The sequence below is a fragment of the Sinohyriopsis cumingii genome, chromosome 1, assembly GCF_028554795.1.
Source record: "Sinohyriopsis cumingii isolate HCF-2022 chromosome 1, ASM2855479v2, whole genome shotgun sequence".
Classification (NCBI taxonomy): domain Eukaryota; kingdom Metazoa; phylum Mollusca; class Bivalvia; order Unionida; family Unionidae; genus Sinohyriopsis; species Sinohyriopsis cumingii.
In genome coordinates this window covers 128255620-128280436 of record NC_142961.1, presented here as the reverse complement: position 1 = coordinate 128280436, position 24817 = coordinate 128255620, and the positions used below count along the sequence as shown (strand labels likewise).

General features: G+C 42.7%; 1 protein-coding gene across 2 annotated transcripts in view; it reads left to right on the top strand.

The window, feature by feature from the left end:
• Positions 1-8608: 8608 nt before the first annotated feature.
• LOC149807844 (receptor-type tyrosine-protein phosphatase epsilon-like) overlaps positions 8609-24817 on the top strand; it is a 154577-nt gene continuing 138368 nt past the window's right edge. For both annotated transcript variants that reach the window (XM_089971382.1, XM_089971380.1), the window contains exon 1: positions 8609-8734. The gene's annotated coding sequence lies outside the window, so the exon portion shown is untranslated. The remainder of the gene's footprint in view (positions 8735-24817) is intronic.

Below are 24817 nucleotides of genomic sequence, written 5' to 3'. Positions count from 1 at the left end.
ACGTGACTCCCGACAACGAAGTGCTGGTGTTTGAGCGTCTGTTTGGTACGTCCCCGACGAGGGCTGTCCCCAAGAAAAGTGGAGAGTTGGCCGTAGGAGATTGGGTGCGCATTGGCAAATCCAAACGCACTTTCGACAAAGGTTACTTACCTAACTGGACGACCGAACTGTTTCGCGTCACTGGACGAGTGCATGGCCGTCATCCTGCCGTCTATAAATTGGAAGGCATGAACGGAGAAGTGCTCAAAGGAACGTTTTATTTGCCCGAGTTACAACGTGTCACTAAAAAAGAAGACGACGTGTACGACATCGAAAGCATTCTCGAACGCAGAACCCGTAAAGTGGGCAAACGACGTGTAAAAGAAGTCAAAGTACGTTGGAAAGGATATCCGCCCAGTTTTGATTCTTGGATCGACGCTTCGCAAGTCATCGACTATAAAAAGAAGTGACCATCATGCCTTTTCACACAGACGCAGCTACGTCGACCACTCCTCCTTCACCCAGTTCTTCTGTGCAAGATTTACAAAAACAACCCTTGTGGGTGTGGTGTGGAGAACGTGTGCCTAAAACGCAAATCGTCTTTTTCTGCCAAATCTTCGTGGTGTATTGTGTCATCGGGGCAGCCATCGCCAATTTGAGTTTGCAACAAGGAGACAAACAATTGTGGACCATTTTATTGAGCAGTTGCATCGGTTTCCTGCTTCCTAATCCCTACCTGAAATTCACCTCGAACGGGAACCACGGGAACCTTGTGTCCAGTGCCAGTGCCAGTCACCACTCCAACCACAACCAGAACCCCATTTTGGGCGGAGACACGCCTCTGACGTCCACTAACCCCTCGGACAGCCACAGAACTCTGGAATTATGAGTCAGCAAAACCAATTTTACTTAACTTTACCCAGTGACAGTTCCATGGAGGTGTTTCCCAAGAACACGTTGTGCTGTTACACGGCCAAATTACCTCAAGCCATCCCCTTAGATCACGAAGCCCATTGGGAAGTGGCTTTAGTAGAAATGATTCACCCGACCCAAGTCCTCAATGTCCTTCCCAATCAAAATTTTTTTGATGTGGAAGTTCATGACGAGCAAATGCAACAGTGGATGGATAGCAATGTCAAATATGACAAGAAAACCCGTACACAAAAGTACACCACCTATCACTTGTTCATTCCCCCAGGCTATTATTTTAGTGGTCAACATTTGGTCAGCACCATAAGCTCTAGGTTTAATGTCGTGTTTCTGAAAGCTTTGGAGCATGTCAACAAAAGTGTCACCATGGAGTACCACAAAGCAGCTCGTGGCTTCTTGATGAAATTTGAACGAAGTAAAATCATGTCCATTTTATTTTGTCCTGAATTGTTTGACATGTTGGGCGGAGACATGGACATGAGAAAGACCATGATGAAGAAAAACGAATTACCCATCGTTTACGACAACGAGTCTTTTAGCAAGTTATTTCGTGCCCCGGTAGAACTGAACCAAGGTCTGAATTTGATGTTTGTGTACTCCGATGTGGTGGAGTATAACGTGGTGGGACACACCTCCGTACCGTTACTGCGTGTCATTCCTTTCAAAGTGGATTCTGCCACGAACGCTGACGAGGAAGGTGGAAACACTTACCACGTCCACCGCGAATTTGTCCATCCTCACTATTTGCCTGTCAGTAAGTCGTATTTGGACACGGTCAACTTTGCTATAAAAGGAGATCTGGGACAAAATATTCATTCACCAAAGGAAAAGTCACGGTGAAACTCCATTTTCGAAAACGGTTCTCTCACGACTCGTAAGTCATGTATCCAATGTACCGAGGGGTTGCTCGACAGCGAGGACACGGTTTAGGAGACATGTTACAATCGGCCTTTCGTTCGGTGGCTTCGGTGTTGAAACCGATGGTGACACGCGGATTGCACGCCTTGAAAGATGCGGCACTGACGCAAGGCAAAGAATTTCTCCAAAATGTCATCATCGACAAACAAAACCCTAAAGAAGCCTTCATGAGGGCAGGCAAAAATGTCTTGCTGCAAACGGGCAAAGACATTTTAGGCCAACGAGAAACACCTATAAATGCCCTGCACGCTACCGAGTCAGGCATTCAGCAAGGACAAGGCAGAAAGAGAAGAAAACACCCTTTCACCAGACTTCAAGCGAGAAAGGCCAAGAAAAGAAGAACCGTTCGAGACTTAGACGTTTTCGATTATTGAGAAAAGAGACAAAACAATGATGCACCGAGAATCTTGCGCTTGTTCCAAGACGGAACTGGATCTGTGTGCCATGCCCCCTACGATGATGACGATGCAAGAATCCCAGTGGGTGGAATTTCACCCCGTCTCCTCACTGACCGATTCCGCTCCCATCGAGTTTGAAATCAAAGGATAGCCCGAAGATTACATCGATCTGAATAGCAGTTACTTGTACCTGAAAGTCAAAATTCTAGATAAGACTGGAGGTGATATAGACGATGAAGCAGTAGCTCCCGTCAACAATTTCATGCATTCCTTGTTCAGTGGAGTGGACTTGTACTTGAATAACAATCTGGTCAGTAGCAGCATGGATACTTACCCTTATCGTGCCTACCTGGAAAATCTCTTGACGTACGGAATAGATGCCAAGAACACTCATTTCAATGCCTGTGTGGTATGGGAAGCTGACGAACCTACCAAGTTTGAAATATTGGAAACTGATGAAAAGAAAGACAACAATGATGGATTTGTAGAACGAAGAAAGAGAATCACGGGAGCCGACACAAGTTTAGAACTGATGGATCGTTTGCATTTGGACATGTGGTTGCAAGAAAAGTATTTGCTGAACGGGGTGGATGTCCGCCTGAGACTGAATCGTAGCAGTGCCGCTTTCCATTTGATGGCTGATAGTGACGGTTACAAAAGCAAAATCCTAGAAGCCAGACTCTACGTACGCCGTGTGGAAGTGTTATCTAAAGTGGGAAACGACATCAGTCAGACGTTGAGCAGAACGACTGCCAAGTATCCCATACGACGCGTGGAAGTGAAAACCTTCACCATTCCCAAGGGACAGCGATCCATGATCGAAGATCATCTGTTCCAAGAACAGTTACCCAAACGTTTGATCGTTGGTATCGTCGGGAATACAGCCTTCAACGGAGCTGCCGAAAAAAATCCTTTCTACTTTCAACACTTTGGCGTGTCCAAAATCGAAGTCAGTCGCGATGGCAAGACATTGTGTACCCGACCTTTCGAACCTGACTTTACCAAGAAGAATTACTTGAGATCGTACTTGTCCCTGTACGAAGCCACCGGACAGTTAGGAACCAATACCAGTCACGGTATTACGTACGAGGATTATGCAGGAGGCTACGCTTTGTGGGATTTCGATTTCACTCCAGACCAAGGCAGCGACGAGGGACATTTCCACCCTACAAAATCCGGCCAGATTCGTGTGGAAATTCAGTTTAAAGACCGAGACCCTGATGAAACGGTGAACGTCATCCTGTATGCAGAATTCGATAATACCATAGAAATCAACAGTTTGAGAGAAGTCATCCTAGATTACTAGAAACCATGGAAGACTGTTATCCCTCTTTACCTAGTGGAGAAAATTTTAGTGTTGGATTATTGTTAAAAATGTTAGAGTTGTTGTTGTTTAGTGTTAAGTGATTTTTGAATAAAAAATGTTGTGTTTTGAAAAAAATGCCTTTGTCTTTTGTTTAGCTATAAGAATGTTGGGTTGATGCTCTTTCATTTCTTACTATCCCTCTCATGACACTCACTAAACGTTGCGACTCAAAAACCGTGTGGGGATGTTTTCCTTCACGTCCGCGCTTTGACTTTAAGAACCGGGTTGTTTCCAGTCTAACCATCCATTGTCGACTCATCCTCCTAAGAAGATGTGCTCCAAACTAGCTAAACTCAACGAAGCCTACATGAATTTGCATAGGGTCAGACACAGTCTGATACCGAAGCCAGAAGAAATAGAGAATGTGAGAATGTTAAAACTCACTGAAGACCTGATAGAAGAGCTCTTCAGAGAAGAAATGAACAGGGAAAATGAAGAATGGACGGAGAAGTACAGACTTCAGAGACAGCAGCAACAACAACAACAACAAGAGCAGCAGCAGCAACCTGAAACTGACAGAGGCTTTGTCGATTGTCGTATCGACACCAAAGAGTTCTTCTTCTCTTTCCGAAGAAGCAGACCTATCGCCAGAAAGTCTATCCTCAGAGGACATCGCATTTTTAGAAACTAAAAAGAATGCCATAGCAAACAAAAAAACAGCCCTTTTCAGGGCTACCCAATACTCTAGAAAAGAAATAACAATCGATTTGCCAATGTGTGTAGGTAGAGTAGTGTGAAAATAAACACTAACTCTTTTTTTAAAAAATGTGAGGGTATGTGTTTGTGTGTTTGTGTTTGTAAGTGGTTAAGTAAGTTGGTATGGATAGTAGATTAAAATGATGTCTTTTTTGGTGTTTGAGGTGTATATTTGGAGTTAGATTGGATTGCTTTGCGTATGTGGATAGTCTATTGAAGTGATTTATAAAAAAATTTTAAAATAGTGATGGGTAGCATAAAAAAGTGAGTGAGTGTTTCTTTTAGGTCGGCGCGTTGTTTTATGGTCATGATCTATGTAAGATCAATTTTATGTTTTTAAGGGATGTTTTCGTTCACGTCCGCGCTTTCACTATAAATTGAAACTCGTTCGGCAGTCCAGCTACCCTTGTTGATTGATCAACACCAAAAATGAACACGAGACTGGAGAAACTGTTGGAACTTCATGTGCATCTGGAATATGCCAGGCGCATATTAAATGAACTGGCCGCGAAAGCCATTGTGGAGGAGGGAAGGATAAGAGAGGAGGAGGAAAGAAGAAACAAAGAAGAGGAGGAGAGAAGATATAAAGAAGAAGAGGAAAGAAGCTACAAAGAGGAGGAGAGAAGATACAAAGAAGAGGAGGAGGAGGAGGAGGAGGAGGAGGAAAAGGAGAGAAGAAGAAGAAATTTCAGAATCCCAGAGAGCGAAAATTGGGATTCTGAAGCGACATATCCTGCCTCTGCTCTCTCCCCCCAAAAGGTAAAAAGTAACTGGGGGATAAGATGTGTATGGAAGGTGCCACCATTAACCAGGTGTCCATGAAGTTCCAAACAAAAAAAGAGCCCTTTTCAGGGCTACCCAATACTCTAGAAAAGAAATAACCATCGATTTGCCAATGTGTAGGTAGAGTAGTGTGAATATAAACACTAACTCTTTTTTAAGATAGTGTGAGGGTATGTGTTTGTGTGTTGGTGCTTGTAAGAGCTAAGGTATGTTTGTGTGAATAGTAGATTATGGGTTTCTTTATTGTTTCTTAGCGTAGGTGAAGAGTATAGTTAGGGTTCTGTAAGCGCTCACGTACGATTGTGTGGATAGTAGATTATGGATTTTGTTTATTGTTTCTTAGCGTATGTGGAGAGTATAGTTAGGGTTTTGTAAGCGCTCACGTACGATTGTGTGGATAGTAGATTATGGATTTTGTTTATTGTTTCTTAGCGTATGTGGAGAGTATAGTTAGGGTTTTGTAAGCGCTCACGTAAGATTGTGTGGATAGTAGATTATGGATTTTGTTAATTGTTTCTTAGCGTATGTGAAGAGTATAGTTAGGGTTCTGTAAGCGCTCACGTACGATTGTGTGGATAGTAGATTATGGATTTTGTTAATTGTTTCGTAGCGTATGTGGAGAGTATAGTTTGGGTTTTATTATATGAAATGAAAAAGTAGGGGATGTTTTCCTTCACGTCCGCGCTTTTCGTATAAGAACCCACAGTATTCGTCGTTCAAACCATTCTACAGAGAATAATCTAGACAAGATGACGCAAGTGACTGATTTATTTAATCAATTGAGGCATATCTATTTCTGGATAATAGATGCAGAATATGCTATAGAAATGATACAAAAGGAATGGGAGTATGAAGATAAAGAACACTTGGTAACCAGTCAAGTCGAACGTATAAAGGCCGCCAGACATATAATAGAAGGAATGATAGAAGATGAAGTCAACAAATCAAGAGGATTTATTGACCCACCTTATGTAAGAGTGGGGAGTTTGAAGGAAGCACTGGATTATGTCATCCAAGTCCGGTGCTTCCTAGAACATATAGTGTATTGGACGGAGTTGTCATATATGAAGAGGGGACTGAACAGGTTGAAAAAAGGAGAAGAAATAATGAAACAAGTGATGACCCAAGAAGTAGAAAACATAAAGGAAAGGTGGACTAAAGAAAGAAAGGAAGAACAGAATAAGAAGAAGAAATTAGAATTCGACCAACTGAATAACAACTGGATGAAAATACAGGCCAAGTTCCGAGCCATGGGTCACCCGGACTGGATACCAGAAACAGAAAAGAAAAAGAAGAAAGGAATGATGGACAAAATAAGAGGATGGTGGAAAAAGTTAAGAAGTTAAAAGAAGAAGAAGAAGAAAAAACCCAAAGGCCCTTTTCAGGGCCAGCCATATTTCTCGAAAAGAGATAGCCTTTCAATTGCCTACCCCTTTTTTTAAATTTAAATTTAAATTTAAATTAAAAAAAATTAAAAAAAAAAAATCCTATATTCAATTCCCCTTGTCCCTAGACAGACCCAAATTCTATTCCCCATGTTCAATTCCCCTTGTCCCTAGAGTGACCCACGATTTTTCTCCATGTTCAATTCCCTTTGTCGCCAGAGTGACCCACGATTTTTCTCTATGTTAAATTTCCCTTGTCGCCAGAGTGACCCACGATTTTTCTCCATGTTAAATTTCCATTGTCGCTAGAGTGACCCAGGGGTCTCTGTAATGCTAATTCCCATTGTCGCTAGGGTGACCCCATTTACTACTCTCCTCATAGTGATAATCTGATTCGAAGGTTATCGACTCATTTAAAAAATGAGAGTCCATCTATGAGAGTCTAATCAATTCCTCCACCTATACTATGTACAAGTTTTTTATATTTTATCTGCATGGGTTAATTTTGAAAATAAGCTCGATCTTCCTGGAACAGTAATATACGTAAAATTATAGTTTGGAAATATTCCAAGAGAAATAATTCTAGGTGGTTGCAAGCTGAAATCATAGCAGCAGTAGACACTTGTGACGTTTACCTAAAATTGTCAACTCTGAAATCCAAAACACATCTTCTTTTAACGAGCAAATATTTTGAATGTGTCATTTGCCACTAACATTTTCTCCTTAAGGTTTATACCCAGGTTTATATAATGTGACATAGGATTCCTTAATAACAGCTCTAACTATGTTTTACTGGTTATGCGTTTGGGTATTCTAATATATTGGAGGGAAATGCAAAGAAAAGAATAATTGGCCAAACGCTTGATATACCCTATCGCGTGCAAACAATGTGATGTCAGTATATATGCCATTTTAATCCTCTGAACATGAGAAAAATCGATCCAAAATTTGCCTAAATAGAACTTAATTTGTAATAAATTTAAACGGTACTTAAGATGACGTGACACAATTTTACTTCTTGCTAGGAGCATATGTATTCTCCGTAGGAAACAGCATGGTCAACCTGACATTTTACATGCACTCTTCTAAATTTTTAGTTAGAGAGTTCTGGAAATGAAAATTTTACCATCGTACTGGTTTTGCTATTGATGCTTATTTTACAATCAGAGAATTCTAACATATGACAACGTGACTTGAACAATATAACACAAAAGATAATACTGTTCTTGAAAATGTGTATGCTGAAATTTGCCGTAGCAGTTTGTCATGAAAGTATTTGGTCAAAATTAAGTCATGCTATACCGTTAGAAGTTTTAGTATATATCATATCACGATCTGTGGGTTAATCGAATACAGGCATGGAAACATCCACCTGAAAATAATTATTTATAGTGAGTTATATAACTGTATCATTTACAAATCGTGAATTATGATACAGGATAACACGGACTGTATGCTTGACTTGCATAACGATACTTGAGGACAGAAGTTATCTATGATCATTATATTTAATAACCGATATACTCTAGAGACTTCCATGACAAACTTTTTATAATGTTATAACTAAGTATTGTTTGCTAATCAAGTATCTATTTCTGAATATACGTAATTACAAACATTGTTCAACAGTTTTCCATAACTTGGAAGTAAAATGCACAAACGGTGATATTTTATCTGGTTGCAGCATCAAATTTACTAAAAAGTAAATTGTAAAATATTTCTTATGATAGGACATTGGGACTTTATTTTGGAAGAGAGCTCTTGATTCTGAATATTTGTTGTATTTAAAAAAGAAAATTGCATATGTGTTCAAATTCACCATCATCAAAAGGAATGTACCAACGTACTATTTTGTTATTTTAAACTATATATATTTGCTTGCCTTCACATTATATTTATAATTCATATGACTTTTTAACTCGTGCCATCATGTCGTTAAGTTCGAGCAACTGTCATAGATAACATACATCCCAAACCAAATGTACGCAGGCCAAGTAAAAATAAGATTAACGGAGTCTCCACTTATCTAAATAACACATGTATCTAGTCCTATTTCAAGATTCATTTCAACAGACATATTAGCAACCACACCTGGGTTAAAGCATTCAAATAGTGCGTGTAACTTTATGATAAACAGTCATTATTTATTATAGTGTCGTCGGATTGTACCTACCAGGAAGTTAAGTTTTTGAGAGGTCAGTTGCATGGCAAGGCGTAAAACAGAACAGAGTGAACACGAATGTTTTATTTAGTGTGTAGCTACTCCTTGGCAGTGTGACGTAAGTTAATCGTATACTATTGTTGACGATACATATTTTGAATCAATATACATTACGTCATTTTAATTGCTTACATATGTGTTGAGTATCGATTTTTAATGATTATATTTACTTTAAAACTGTATTGCTAGTTCCGTGTCATATGACAATGATTGTATCAAACTCTTAGAGAAATCGGCTGCTTGAAGGAAATATGTATTCATTTGCCCTTTATGAAGTCAATATAATAAATATTACATTTTAATAAGATGATGAGTTTTATTTGCTCCCTAAATATTTATCTTTTCCATCACGTTCCGGTGTCAACGGATGCCAAGTGTTTTTTGTCAGGAAATCTGATTAGTTACAGTCTATACAGATTATTCTCTGGTGATTCGAACGAACAAGTGTGATGCTAGTTGAGATAGCACGTTTAAGTATACATGTGGCAAACCACATCTTTGCAATGATTCTGTTCTCTTTGCTGGTAGTACTTATGAATGTCGAATATTTATATATGTGGTTTTGATTTTCGCTTTGTGGGTTTAAACGCCATTTTTGCAGCATTTGATACGATATATATGGCGGCAAGTATATTTGGCGTAGGTAAAACTTGAGAGGACCCCGGGAAAAACCTCCGACCCACATGGAGCTACTGGCAAACTTTCTCACGTGCCAGCTTTGATCGAGCCGAGACTGTAACTCAAACGGACTGAGGTGAGAGCTGTGCGGGATTCTACTGAGGCGAAAGTAGTATAAGGGGTGAGATTAGCGACAATGGGAATTAGAATTAAAAACACCCCCTGGGTAAGATTAGCGACAATGGAAATTTAACATTAACCACCCTGGGTAAGATTAGCGACAATGGAAATTTAACATGGGCAAAAAACCCTGGGTAAGATTAGCGACAATGGAATTTAACATTGGAGAAAGGAAAAAAAGGAAATATTGAGATTAGCGACAAAGGCATTCGAACAATGGAAAAAAAAAAAATATCGATTCTAGGGACAAAGGCAATTGAACATGGGGAATAGAGTTTGGGTCTGTCTAGGGACAAGGGGAATTGAACATGGGAATAGAGTTTGGGTTTGTCTAGGGACAAAGTGGAATTGAACATGTTAGAAAAAAAAAACTACTTTAGGGACAAGGGGAATTGAACATGGGATTTTATTTTTTTTATTTTTTTATAAAGGGGTAGGCAATCGAAAGGCTATCTCTTTTCGAGAAATGTGGGTGGCCCTGAAAAGGGCCTTTGGATTTATGTTAATATTAACATTAACATAGACGGCATCTGTCACATCTTCTTCTTCTTAAACTCCTTCTAACTGCAGGTCCATACACAAGTACCCTCTTGAGGCATCCTTGTCTTTCTATGTAAACTCTTCTCATCCATAGACTAGTATCTGTCCTATCAACAACAGTCCACTTGGACCGGACATACATGAGCATGTCCGTCTTAAACATCATTGAAGACACAAGGCTGGATGATTCAACTGTGGTCCACATCGTGAGGCGACGAGAACAGGTGAATCAATGCAGTGAACTGCGCTTATTTATAGGTAGAGGAAGGATTGAAACGGATTGAGTTCATTCACCAATCCGAACACGCGTTACAAAATTCAGTCAGTCCGCATCCAATCCGAAGAGAGCAGTCTGTGACGCCATGTGGTCTATATAGATTCGCTAGCGCCTGTGTGCTGTCAATCTATGCGACAGTGATTCAACATGACGGAAACTCAGAAAACGATCCATTGGGGTGCACCAGCAGTGGAGTCCGCCCAAGGGAACCCGGACTTACTTTCAGAAGAGGTACATTGGGATTTTGTGGATTTTCTTACCTCGCAAGAATTTGTTCCGGAACCTTCGTTACCTTCTTCATTACCGCAAGTGGAGAATTTTAGACAGAGACAGAAAGAAGAATTGGAGAAATTTATACAACGACAAAAGGAAGCGGGACAAGCTTTTCTCCTACAGCAACAGCAACAGCAACAAGAAGAGGTAAGAAAAAAAACAACAACAAGAAGAAGTAGCAGCAAAGAAACAAGAGGGTGAAAATCAAACGGCTACGGTACTGTTGGACATTTTAGCGGAGTTAAGAAGTCTGAAACAAATGTATCAGACTTCTTTATCACGACCGAAGAGAATACGACCTTCCCGAGCTAAACACGCCAACCCTGTGACTAAGCCTATCGTACCACCCTTAGTGATTTCAACCCAATCATCATCAGAAGTAGGCCTCGGCCGTGGCAAAGGCTTAAGACAGTTAAAGTTGATTGCTTAAACTCACCCCTACACCAAAAAGGCCCTTTTCAGTGCCACCCACTTCTCTCGAAAAGAGATAGCCTGTCAATTTGCCAATAACTCAAAACTCAACAAAAAAAAAACATTTTACCCTTATAGTACATGTCTGTGTATGAGTGCGTGAGTGTAGCATCTTATTTTAAAATCAAAACTCAAAGACACTTACCTTATATAATTAATGTATTCTTTTCTCCATAGTTACAATCCAATTCACAATTCACAACAGAACACTTTATAAATTACATTCACTTCTTCTGTTTCTTTTTTTACTCTCTCTTTTTTTTTAATTTCTTCACCGTCACAGTCTTTTCCTCCTCTTCCTCCTCACTTTCTTCCCTTCTTCTTTTCTTCACCTGGCTGCTTTCTTCCTCTGAAGAATCTCTCTCTTCTTCTGAAGAATCCCTCTTTTCTTCCAACTCCTCTTGTTTCTTTTTTGGGCAATCTGGAGACCAGTGTCCTTTTTCTTGACAATAATAACAGGTATCTTGACTTTTGTCTTTTCTAGCCCCTGTTTTTGTTCTTTTTTGACGGTCTGGACACTCTGAAGACCAATGCCCTTTCTTCTGACAGATATAGCAAGTATCTTGACTTTTATCTCGAAAGGAAGGAGAGTAGTCCGTCGGCTGGTCTGAAGAGAATTTTCTAATGACCCCTCGCAAAGCTCTGATGAAACGTTCCATCTGGGTAGTCTCTTTCATCGTTGTACTCGGTTTGAGAGTGAAATGAATAGTGAAAGGACAAGACACACACCCTTTTATATACGCTGGTTTGCCATGACTATAAATTAGTCTATGGTGTTTAAACTTGAGTCATTTGACGTTTTGCACTCAAGATGAAACGATCCTATTCATTCGAGAAGAAAGAAGAAGAAGAAAGTAAGAGGCAGAAACGTGATCTATCGCCTCGTACCAGAGCTGAAGTCTTGGTACAAATTCATGCCAGTGATTTTGAAGAGGACATGAGTGAACCAGAATCCGAACCCTCTAAACAAAGTTCACCACTCTTAGTCAACCCTGAAAAGTACTATTCCATTCGAGAGACGGAAAAGCGCTCCTCTAGAAAATTTAGAACCACGGCTTACACCTACACAGTGAAGTTTAAAGATTTCAAGTCCGACGTACCATTGGAGAAAGCAGAAGGGTTTATCACCGAGATGTGGGATTCTTTGCTCACCGCACTCAAGCGACAATGTCAACCCAAAGAAGACGATCGCTTGACACTATCCATAGATCACGACGGTTTGAAATCCCCTGTTTGGATCGAGTTTAGCACACCCGCAGAACAAACCCCTTCCAAAGTCATGGACAAGATTCAACACGTACAACAATCTAATGACCAGTTTGACATCACCGATGGTAAAGCCACACTGAAAATGGCCCACGTCTCTCTTCCTCAAGGGACCGGACAACGCAATAAGGTGTTATTGGTGAACGACCTTCGCAACACCAAAAAGAGTCTCGTCCAAATTCACAATTCTCAAGACCAGATGTGTTTAGCCCGAGCCATCGTGGTGGGACGAACCTATGCCAACAAGAACGACACGGTAGAATGGAAAAGAGCCTGGAAAACTATTCAACGATCCGACCGAGCCAAACAACGAAACGAAGCAGAACTCCTGTTACAACAAGCCGGACTGTCCAAAGACACACCCTGTGGCATTCCCGAGATGCAGAAATTGCAAGATGTCCTAGCTCCACTCCACACCTTGAAAGTGCACCCTCAAGAAATGCGCGGACCTCTGTTGTTTCGAGGGAAATACTTTAAGGACGGAAAATACATTCATGTCTATTATCACGATGACCATTTCGATACCATTACCACTATCACTGGATTCCTGGGATACAGTTATTACTGTGAGAAATGTGACTATGGCTATAACAATCGAGAGCAACACAAACATTGCGGATGGAAATGCCCAGGATGTTTGGCCTCTCCACCCTGTCTGAGCGAAGGACAAGAAAGAGTACAATGTCCTGCTTGTCTGCGCACGTTTGTCAGTCCTGCCTGTTACCAACAACATCTGAAGACGCAAGGTTCACAGCAGAAATGTGCTTGTCAACTGCTGAGATTGTGCCCTACGTGTCGAAAAGGCCTACGTACCAATAATACAAAGGCACACGTATGTTCAGGAAAGAAAAAATGTCACATTTGTCACCACATCGTGGACTTGGAACACCAATGCTACGTGCAAAAATACCAACCCCCACCAGAGAAAGAGGACGGTCACAAGAAGAAAGGCAATTTCATCTTTTTCGATTTCGAATGCATGCAAGAGACTGGCATTCACATTCCTAATTTCTGCGTGGCTCATCGAGCGTGCGAGAAGTGCATTCAAGAACCATTCTTCAGTCATTGCCCTCACTGAAGCAAGATTCCCAGAGGGCGTGAAAAAATCTTTCGAGGACCGAACACGTTAGCCGATTTTGCCCAATGGGTCTTAGATCCCATCGACAAGACGTGGAGCCAAGAGGACATCGAACGTTACGGAGATTGTCATCGTCATGCCACGGTGATGGCTCACAATTTCTCCGGATACGATGGACAGTTTCTTTTGAGGTACTATACGGAACATGGCACCGAACGTCCTAAAGTCACTTTGAACGGAGCCAAAATCATTTTCGTGCAAGTGGGACAAGTGCAGTTTAAAGATTCGATGAGTTACTTGGCCATGCCTTTGAGTCGAATGCCTAAAACGTTTGGAATGACAGAAATGGCTAAAGGTTATTTTCCTCACTTTTTCAATACGGAAGCCAATCAACACGCCGTTCTACCCCATTTGCCTGAGGCTCACTATTACGACCCCGACAACATGCGTACCGAACAACGAGAAGCTTTCTACGCTTGGTACCAGACTCACGCCTCCGACCCTTTCGACTTTCAGGAAGAAATGCTAAAGTATTGTAGTTCTGACGTGGACATTTTACGGCGTTGCTGTGGAAAATTTCGAGAACTGTTCATGGAACACGGAGGGGTCGATCCTTTGAAAGAAGCTTGCACCATTGCCAAAGCGTGTTCCTTAGTGTATCGACAACGATTCATGCCTGAAAAACACCGTGGCTGTCATCAGTCCTCAAACGACCAACTATGTCAAACGTCAATACTCGGTCAAAGCCCTACGTTGGTTACATTACTTGTGCGACAAGGAAGACAAATGGATTCAGCATGCCCGCAACGGAGGAGGCGAAAAGACCATCGGAACGTATTCGGTCGATGGCTGGGACTTAGAAAACCCGAAGATCGTGTACGAGTTTAACGGTTGCTTATTTCACGGATGTCCCGTCTGTTACCCTTATCGTAGCACTAAAAATCAGTTTTTACAACGAACCATGGAAGACTTGTACGAGGACACTTGTCAGCGACGCCTAAAGTTAGAACAGCAAGGATACCAAGTGGTGGAAATGTGGGAACACGAGTACGATCACCATATGAAAACCGATCCCGAGTTTAAACATGCCGTGGAAAGTTACAAGCTGATGGACCCCCTAAACCCGAGGGATAGTTTGTACGGAGGAAGGACCAATGCCACCTGTTTGCTGTACCAAGCCGACGAAGAGAAAGGAGAAGAAATCAAATACTTGGACGTGTGTTCGCTGTATCCTTACGTGTGCAAATATTGTCCCTTTCCTGCAGGGCACCCACAATTGTTCACGGAACACATCGACCTGAAAAACATTCAACAATACGAAGGCTTGATCAAGTGTAAAGTTTTGCCTCCCACGAACCTATACCATCCCGTCTTACCTCACCATTGTCAAGGCAAACTGATGTTTCCATTGTGCCGTACTTGTGCCGAAACGTGCAACCAAGACCAACCTTGTCAGCACACCCAGGAAGAACGTGCCTTGACGGGAACCTGGGTCAGCGTAGAATTGTTCAAAGCTCTGGACATGGGATACCAACTGTTAGAAGTGTACGAAATTTGCCACTTTCCCAAGACACAACAATGCCACAAGGGTGACCCCAGTCAGAAAGGCATTTTCGCCGACTACGTGGATGCCTTTTTGAAACTGAAGCAAGAAGCCAGCGGCTATCCTTCCTGGTGTCACACTTCCGAAGACGAAAAGACATTCAAAGAGAAATACTATGAACAAGAAGGCATCTCTTTAGACCACATCGAGAAAAACGAAGGCAGGCGGTCGTTTGCCAAAGTGATGTTAAATTGCTTGTGGGGTAAAATGGCACAACGACCGTGTTTACCCAAGACGGAATATTTGACAGAATCTTCCCGCTACTTTCAGATGATTCACGACAAAACCAAATACATGAAACACGTGGACGTCGTTCGAGAGGATTTGATCTTGGTCAATTACGAAGAAGATCTGGACTTTGTACAAGACGACCCCTTTGGAAATGTCATCATTGCGGCTTACGTGACAGCTCATGCTCGCTTAAAATTGTACGAAGCTTTAGAACTGTTAGGGGAACGTGTCCTGTACTTTGACACGGACAGTTGCATTTACATCCATCACCCGAGTCAACAGCACCCTGACATCGAAGGAGACCGTTTAGGAGCCTAGACAGACGAACATCCCGACGACAAGATTCTAAGTTTCGTCAATGATGGTCCCAAAAATTACGGCTACGAATACCGGGACCCACAAGGAGAATTGCACACAACGTGTAAAGTGAAAGGATTGACTCTGAATTATCGTACCAGTCGTGTGGTGAACTTTGGGGTATTGAAAGAAGCCTTGCAATCGGGAGAGGATGCAAACTTTAAAGTGACCACCTATCAACCGAACAAAATTGTACGTTTACCCACTCACCACATCGTCAGTCGACCCTTGGAAAAAGTCTATCAAATCGTGTACCAGAAGCGAGTGCGACTTCCCAATCATTTCACCTTACCGTATGGACACGTCGGTATTGGTCTGTATATAAAAAGAAACCCTAGGCAAGATCGATAGTTCATTGTGACTACCAAGACCGAGCGAACAAGATGAATACTTTCAGAGAAACACAAAACAAGTTTAGACAGGCACAATTCAAGTGTGGGGCTTCTGAAGTGGAATGCGATTGTGAGCCTTCCGACTTTTCAACCTGCGTTAGTGACGGTGCCAGAAGAGCCCGTCACCCAGGACGGGACTGTCGTGGACAGGCCTGAAAGACTCTTTCGGGAAGACACTTGTGTGACCTTATCCCCTACTATAGAACTGGTTAGAACATTACCCAAAACATGTTGTACAGACATTTGTGTTTATTCCACGTTAATGGTTATCATGTGCCTTTTATCCTTATACTTAAGCCTTTGGCTTTTATGTATTTTTGTCTTTCGTATTCATGTTTGAAACATTCAATAAACGTGTTCTGAAAAAACTCTTGTCTTGTTTGTTTTCGTGTCACAAGTGACATTTCTCACACTATGGCTACCTCTGCTGTCTCTGCTCCCTCTTCCTCTACTGTCAAAGTCATCGACGAACACTTAGATCGTGCCAGTTGGGAGGCTTTGTATCTTCGCCATCCCTTTAACATGCTCATTGCTGGACCTAGCGGTTCAGGCAAAACCGCATTCGTCAAACGTTTGATCGAACATAAACATCATTTGATCGATCGGCCACCTCAACGGATCGTGTGGTGTTACAAAGGCGTACAGCCTCTTGCGAGAAAGTCAAGGCGATTCCATCGTGTTTGTGGAAGGCATTCCTAAAGAAGACGACGGCATCGTCTCTGACTCCCGTCTAACCCATTTGGTCATTTTCGACGACATGTTAGGAGAAGACGAAGAAGAAATTAAACTGTGGTTCACGCGCAAAGGGCATCACCGTAATGCCAGTGTCGTTTACATCACCCAAAATTTGTTTCAACAAAGTAAAGCCCATCGCACCATCAGTCTCAATGCGCATTACGTGGTCTTGTTTAAAAGCCCTCGAGATAAATCGCAAGTGCAAGTCTTAGCCAAACAGTTAGGAACGCCTTGGCTGACTCAGGCGTACGACGATGCCACTCAAACTCCACACGCGTATTTACTCGTCGAATTTGAAACCTACGACCCCCGAGGATTTGCGATTTCGTACCCACTTGTTTCACCACTGGTGCCAAGACGGAGGGCCTGTCCTGTACATGTCTCCGTCCTCGACTTGACTTCATTCCACAAAAAAATCTATAAAAACCTCAGACCCTTTTCGTCTGCCTCACACAGCGTCAACATGACGTCCCTTCAGTCGCATCTTCCCGTCAAATTGATTCGTGCCTTGTATGGCATCAGTCGAGAAAAAGATCCACAAATAAAAGCTCGTGTCTTAGAAGCTAGTCTCAAAGAAGTCTTACGATGGTTCACGGTGACGGCACGTCAATTACTCCAAGGAATCATTCAGATTCCTCATCAAACCAAACGCTTTTTCGATCGAAACAAAGTCGCTTTGGTCCAACTGGCCGATCCCCGCATCGACACTCAAACCAAAAAACAAATCATTTTGAAACCTGGAGGGAGCGGTACTCGAGGAGGGGTAATCATTCGCTCTCTCTTAAGATGGGATCCTAATGCCTCCAAACTTCTCCCCAAGAAAAAAGTCCAACGAAGCCCCAAGAAGAAGAAAAAGACCAGGTCCCCAAGAAGAACTTCTCCAGTGGCGGGACCCTCCTCTAACCAGATACCACCCCAGAAAAAAAAAAGAAGCCCCCAGAAAAAGAAACAGAGAAAAAGTCCTCAGAAAAAGAAAAGTCCACAGAAGAAAACTAGTCGCAAGAGAGGTACTTCGGCCAGGAAGCAACTTTACACTCGCAAACCACGACCTGCCACGGCGGTGACCGCATCTCCGGCAGCCTCACGTTCATCCACTTCTCCGTTGATGACACCAAGAACTGAAGAGTACTTGGAGACGTTGATCACACCAAGAACTTCTCCGTTGATGACTCCAAAAATTACTTCCTCAGTGGCAGGACCCTCCAATTTAGTGGCAGTGGCTGCTGCTCACAAAGTACCTTCTCCCAAAATCAAAGTTCAAGAAAGATCGGGTATGTTACAAAGTTTACTGGATTTGTCCAAGCAAGAACTGGCTCGATTTAGTCCGTGACGTACCCCTGCACGACGTGTCATGCCTGTCCTCAAATTGATACGACGTAAAGACAATCAGTGGCGACGCGTTCCAGTATAAAAAAGGTGTGTGACCAAGTAGGATATCAGTGTTTTTTTGGTGCTCCTGAAGACTCAAAGATGTCACCCTCCAGAAAACCCCAAGGAAAGAAAAGAAAAGGACTACCACCACGTTTAATCAAACATGGGGACATGTTATCTGTCCTGTCCAAAACTTCTCCACCTCTACGAAAAAAACTCATTCAATCGGCCTCCAAAGAGGTCATCGGTACCGTGTGCGAATGTAGTTTGGACGTCTTGAAAGGCACGATCCCTTTGTCCAAACACCAGAAACAATGCTTAAGCAAACATCGTCACGTTCTTCGCCAAATGGTTCAAAAGAAAATTCCGATTCGTCAAAAAAAGAAGATGTTGGTCCAACGTGGAGGCATTTTACCTCTCTTGTTAGGCCCCTTACTGAAAGGAGTCTTGGGAACCATGTTGGGAGGACTGGTGGGAGCAAGATAAAAAGGCCCTCGGAAGTCCCAAGATTTCAGAATCGACCCCTGACAACCCCATGGAAGGACGAAAACTAGCTTTAGTGCCTTACAAACGATGGATGGAATACCATCAGTGGCAAGAACAACGCACGCCGCATTTACCTCCCAATCCCAATTTGAGCGAGATGTCCCAGTTGCAACACGAATTGCAGTCCTTGATGGATCGCCAAGATTTGTCCGAAACAGAAAAATCGCAAAAGTACGGTCAACTCTTGCAACGACTGCAACTCTTTCACCAGAAAGCTTTAGACGAAACAGATCTACCCACTCTGAAAGATTTTAAGACCTTGATGAAATGTCCAGCACCATCACCAGTACCAGTACCAGTACCACCACTACCAGTGACCAAGACAGAAAAAGGAGAAGAAGAAGAAGGGTTTCAAACTCCACCAGAAAAAGTACGCAAGTTAACAACACCGCCTACCTCCAGAATTGGATGGATTAAAAAGATGATGGCCACCCCTTCTTCATCACAAGAGAAAAAGAAAGTGAAGACAGAAGTGAAGACAGAAGTGAAACAAGAACCGATATCCCCCGCTCAGACATCCTCCTTTTCGACACCTATTGCCGGTCGCACACGCAAAGCATTGCAATCCAAGAAAGTACCCCAAGAGAAAAAGGGTAGCATCCTCCAAGAGTGGGTGTCTTATTAACACACCAATCAACACAAAAAAATAAAAAATGGAAAAAGTCTTAGCCAGCATTTACTACGATCCCTCGCATCCTGCAGGTTACGCAGGAGTTAAAAAATTGTATCGTGCTGCCAAAACGCGACTGAAAAGTCTCCGTTTACCTCAAGTGCAACGATGGTTACAAGAACAAGCTACCTACACTTTACACAAACCCATTCGACGCAAATTTTCCAGAAGTCGCACCCGAGTCGAAGGCATCGATCATCAATGGCAAGCCGATTTAGCCGATGTCTCTCATTTGGCCAGCTACAATCGTGGCTACAAATATTTGTTTTGTGTCATTGACGTCTTTTCCAAATTTGCCTGGGTCGTGCCCTTGACTTCCAAATCGAGCAGCGAGTTAGTGCGGGCCCTGCAACGGGTGTTGAAACAAAGTGGTCGTCGCCCTCTTCGATGGCAAACGGACAAAGGCACCGAATTTCTGAACCAAGCTTTCCAAAAAGAATTAAAGAAACGTGACATTCAATTTTTTACCACCGAGAATCCTGAAACCAAAGACAGCATCGTGGAACGTTTTCAACGCACATTGAAAGAACGCATGTGGAAATATTTTACGCATCACCACACTCTGAAGTACATCGACATCTTACCGCACCTGGTGCAAGCGTACAACCAATCTTACCATCGAAGCATCGGACGTGCCCCGCAAGACGTGACTCCCGACAACGAAGTGTTGGTGTTTGAGAGTCTGTTTGGTACGTCCCCGACGAGGGCTGTCCCCAAGAAAAGTGGAGAGTTGGCCGTAGGAGATTGGGTGCGCATTGGCAAAACCAAACGCACTTTCGACAAAGGTTACTTACCTAACTGGACGACCGAATTGTTTCGCGTCACTGGACGAGTGCATGGCCGTCATCCTGCCGTCTATAAATTGGAAGACATGAATGGAGAAGTGCTCAAAGGAACGTTTTATTTGCCCGAGTTACAACGTGTGACCAAAAAAGAAGACGACGTGTACGACATCGAAAGCATTCTCGAACGCAGAACCCGTAAAGTGGGCAAACGACGTGTCAAAGAAGTGAAAGTACGTTGGAAAGGATATCCACCCAGGTTTGATTCTTGGATCGACGCTTCGCAAGTCATCGACTATAAAAAGAAGTGACCATCATGCCCTTTCACACAGACGCAGCTACGTCAACCACACCTCCTTCACCTAGTTCTTCTGTGCAAGATTTACAAAAACAACCCTTGTGGGTGTAGTGTGGAGAACGTGTGCCTAAAACGCAAATCGTCTTTTTCTGCCAAATCTTCGTGGTGTATTGTGTCATCGGGGCAGCCATTGCCAATTTGAGTTTGCAACAAGGAGACAAACAATTGTGGACCATTTTATTGAGCAGCTGCATCGGTTACCTGCTTCCTAATCCCTCCCTGAAATTCTCCTCGAACGGGAACCACGGGAACCTTGTGTCCAGTGCCAGTGCCAGTCACCACTCCAACAACAATCACAACCAGAACCCCATTTTGGGCGGAGACACGCCTCTGACATCCACTAACCCCTCGGACAGCCACAGAACTCTGGAATTATGAGTCACGAAAACCAATTTTACTTAACCTTACCCAGTGACAGTTCCATGGAGGTGTTTCCCCACAACACGTTGTGCTGTTACACGGCTAAATTACCTCAAGCCATCCAGTTAGATCACGAAGCCCATTGGGAAGTGGCTTTAGTAGAAATGATTCACCCTACACAAATCCAAAACATCACCGAAAAGCAAAACACTTTTGAGGTCGAAATCCTGAACCAACAATTACAAGAAGCCATGAATGACATCGGGTTTTCAGGGGACACAAGACCATCCAACAATTCACCCTTCAGTATCTACACCTTGAAAATTCCGGCAGGGTTTTATTTTAGTGGTCAACATTTCGTGGACACCATTACTTCCAGGTTCGAGTTAGCCTTTGGCAAAGCCCTGAACAGAGTCAAAAAAAGTGTCACCCTGGAGTACCATAAAGTGGCTCGTCGCTTACTGATGAAATTTCAGGATACCCAAACGTTGTCCATCAGTTTTAATCGTGACTTGTTTGATATTTTAGGTGGACACACAAAAATGGCTCCAAATTTTAAACCGAAGATCAACAGCAATACGGAATTTTACAAGTTTTTTCGATTCCCTGTAGAACTGAACCAAGGACTGAATTTCATGTTCGTGTACTCCGATGAGGTGGAGTATAACGTGGTGGGACACACCTCTGTGCCGTTACTGCGTGTCATTCCTTTCAAAGTGGATAGTACCACGACCAGTGACCAGGAAGGTGGAAACACCTATCACGTCCACCGGGAATTTGTGCATCCTCATTATTTGCCTGTCAGCAAGTCGTATTTGGACACGGTCAACATTGCTATAAAAGGAGATTTGGGACAAAATATTCCATTCACCAAAGGAAAAGTCACGGTGAAACTCCATTTTCGAAAACGGTTCTCTCACGACTCGTAAGTCATGTATCCAGTGTATCGAGGGGTTGCTCGACAGCGAGGACACGGTTTAGGAGATATGTTAAAATCGGCCTTTCGTTCGGTGGACCCAGTGTTGAAACCGATGGTGACACGCGGATTGCACGCCTTGAAAGATGCGGCACTGACGCAAGGCAAAGAATTTCTCCAAAATGTCATCATCGACAAACAAAACCCTAAAGAAGCCTTCATGAGGGCAGGCAAAAATGTCTTGCTGCAAACAGGCAAAGACCTTTTGGGCCGACGCGAAACACCTATAAATGCCCTGCACGCTACCGAGTCAGGCATTCAGCAAGGACAAGGCAGAAAGAGACGACGAAGAAAACACCCTTTCACCAGACTTCAAGCTAGAAAGGCAAAGAAAAGAAGAACCGTTCGAGACTTAGCCGTTTTCGATTATTGAGACACAGCAACAAAAAAAATGATGCACCGAGAGTCTTGCGCCTGTTCCAAGACGGAACTGGATCTGTTTGCCATGCCACGCACCATGATGACCATGCAAGAATCGCAATGGGTGGAATTTCATCCCGTCTCCTCATTGACCGATTTCGCTCCCATCGAGTTTGAAATCAAAGGACAGCCTGAAGATTACATCGATTTGAATAGCAGTTACTTGTACTTGAAAGTCAAAGTTCAAGATAAGGATGGAAATGCTATAGACACTGAGCCAGTAGCTCCCGTCAACAATTTCATGCATTCCTTGTTTAGCGGAGTGGACTTGTACTTGAATAACAAACTAGTCAGTAGCAGCATGGATACTTACCCTTATCGAGCGTACCTGGAAAATCTCTTGACGTACGGAATAGACGCCAAGAACACTCATCTCAATGCCTGTGTGGTATGGGAAGCTGACGATGCAGGCGAATTTGAAACATTCAAAACTGATACAGCCAAAGACCACAATGCGGGATTTGTAGAACGAAGAGACAGAATTAAAGACGGACACAGTTTAGAACTGATGGATCGTTTGCATTTGGACATGTGGTTGCAAGAAAAGTATTTGCTGAACGGGGTGGATGTCCGCCTGAGACTGAATCGCAGCAGTGCCGCTTTCCATTTAATAGCTGATAGTGACGATAATTACAAAACCAAAATCCAAGAAGCCAGACTCTACGTACGCCGTGTGGAAGTGTTACCTAAAGTGGGAAACGACATCAGTCAGACGTTGAGCAGAACGACCGCCAAGTATCCGATCCAACGCGTAGAAGTGAAAACCTTCACCATTCCTAGGGGACAGCGATCCATGATTGAAGATCATCTGTTCCAAGGACAGTTACCCAAACGTTTGATTGTTGGTATGGTCGAGAATACAGCTTTCAACGGAGCTATCGCTAAAAATCCTTTCTACTTTCAACACTTTGACGTGTCCAAGATCGAAGTCAGTCGCGATGGCAAGACCTTGTGTACCCGACCTTTCGAACCTAACTTTGACAAGAAGAATTACTTGAGGTCGTACTTGTCGCTGTACGAAGCCACGGGACAGTTAGGAACCAACACCAGTCACGGCATTGCGTACGAGGATTATGCAGGAGGCTACACTTTGTGGGCTTTCGATTTCACTCCAGACCAAGGCAGCGACGAGGGACATTTCCACCCTATAAAATCTGGCCAGATTCGTGTGGAACTTCAGTTTGCAAAGCCACTGGACGAGACAGTGAACGTCATCCTGTATGGAGAATTCGATAATACCATAGAAATCAACAGTTTGAGAGAAGTCATTCTAGACTATTAGAAGCTATGGAAGACTGTTCTCCCTCTTTACCTAGTGGAGAAGCTTAGAAGATGGAATGTGAGGAGACCGTGGAAGGAGAATCCCAACACAAAGACGAAAAGGACATCGTGATCAAGTCGAGATGTCCAGAACAAGAACAGCAATTGGTCTCCTACTGTGCTACATACCTGGCAGACACAATTACGATATGGATGAAGCATGATTACTATGGATGTCAAAACATCAGTCAAGAAGAAAAATTCAACGAATATCTGGACGAAGCTTGGAGTCTGTTTAAAAAAGACGTGTTACGTTGGTGGTATAGAGAGTTGCGTGAACATTTCTGTCCTCCATTAACGACTCGAGACATCCATTACATCAATGCCCTCTTCGACAAATTCAAAGAGAAAGTCGAGATCGAAATTGATCACTTATTATCAGCAAAAGAACATTTAGTGACTTATTTTGATCGTGATTTTTCTAGAAACGATGAGAAAGTAAATCGTTGATTTTGTGACTAGTATGCTTATTTTGTTGTCTTCAGCTAGGAAACGTAGTGTCCATCCATGACTCAATGACTTGCAACAGTGGAAATCACAATTTCATTCACAACGTTGCCAACCCTGTTTAAAATAGAGTGCAAATTGAAACAAAATGTTTGTCATTTAAAAAAAATGTTTGATGTTATATTGTTGGATTATTGTAAAAAAAATGTTAGAGTTGTTGGTTAATGTTAAGTGATTTTGAATAAAAAATGTTGTGTTTTGAAAAAATGCCTTTGTGGTTTGTTTGGCTATAAGAATGTTGATTTATGCTCTTTGACTTCTTACTATCCCTCTCATGACACTCATTGAACGTTGCGGCTCGAAAACCGTGGAGGGATGTCTTCCTTCACGTCCGCGCTTAGACTTTAAGAACCGGGTTGTTTCCAGTCTAACCATCCATTGTCGACTCATCCTCCTACGAAGATGTGCTCCAAACTAGCTAAGCTAAACGAAGCCTACGTGAATTTGCATAGGGTCAGACACAGTCTGATATCGAAGCCAGAAGAGATAGAGAATGTGAGAATGTTAAAATTACTGAAGACCTGATAGAAGAGCTCTTCAGAGAAGAAGTGAACAGGGAGAAAGAAGAATGGACAGAGAAATACAGACTTCAGAGACAGCAGCAGCAACAACAACAACAACAGCAGCAGGAACCTGAACCTGAGAGAGGCTTTGTCGATTGTCGTATCGACACCAAAGAGTTCTTCTTCTCTTTCCGAAGAAGCAGACCTATCGTCAGAAAGTCTATCCTCAGAGGACATCGCATTCTTAGAAACTAAAAGATTGCCATAGCAAACAAAAAAAACAAACAAAAAGAACAGCCCTTTTCAG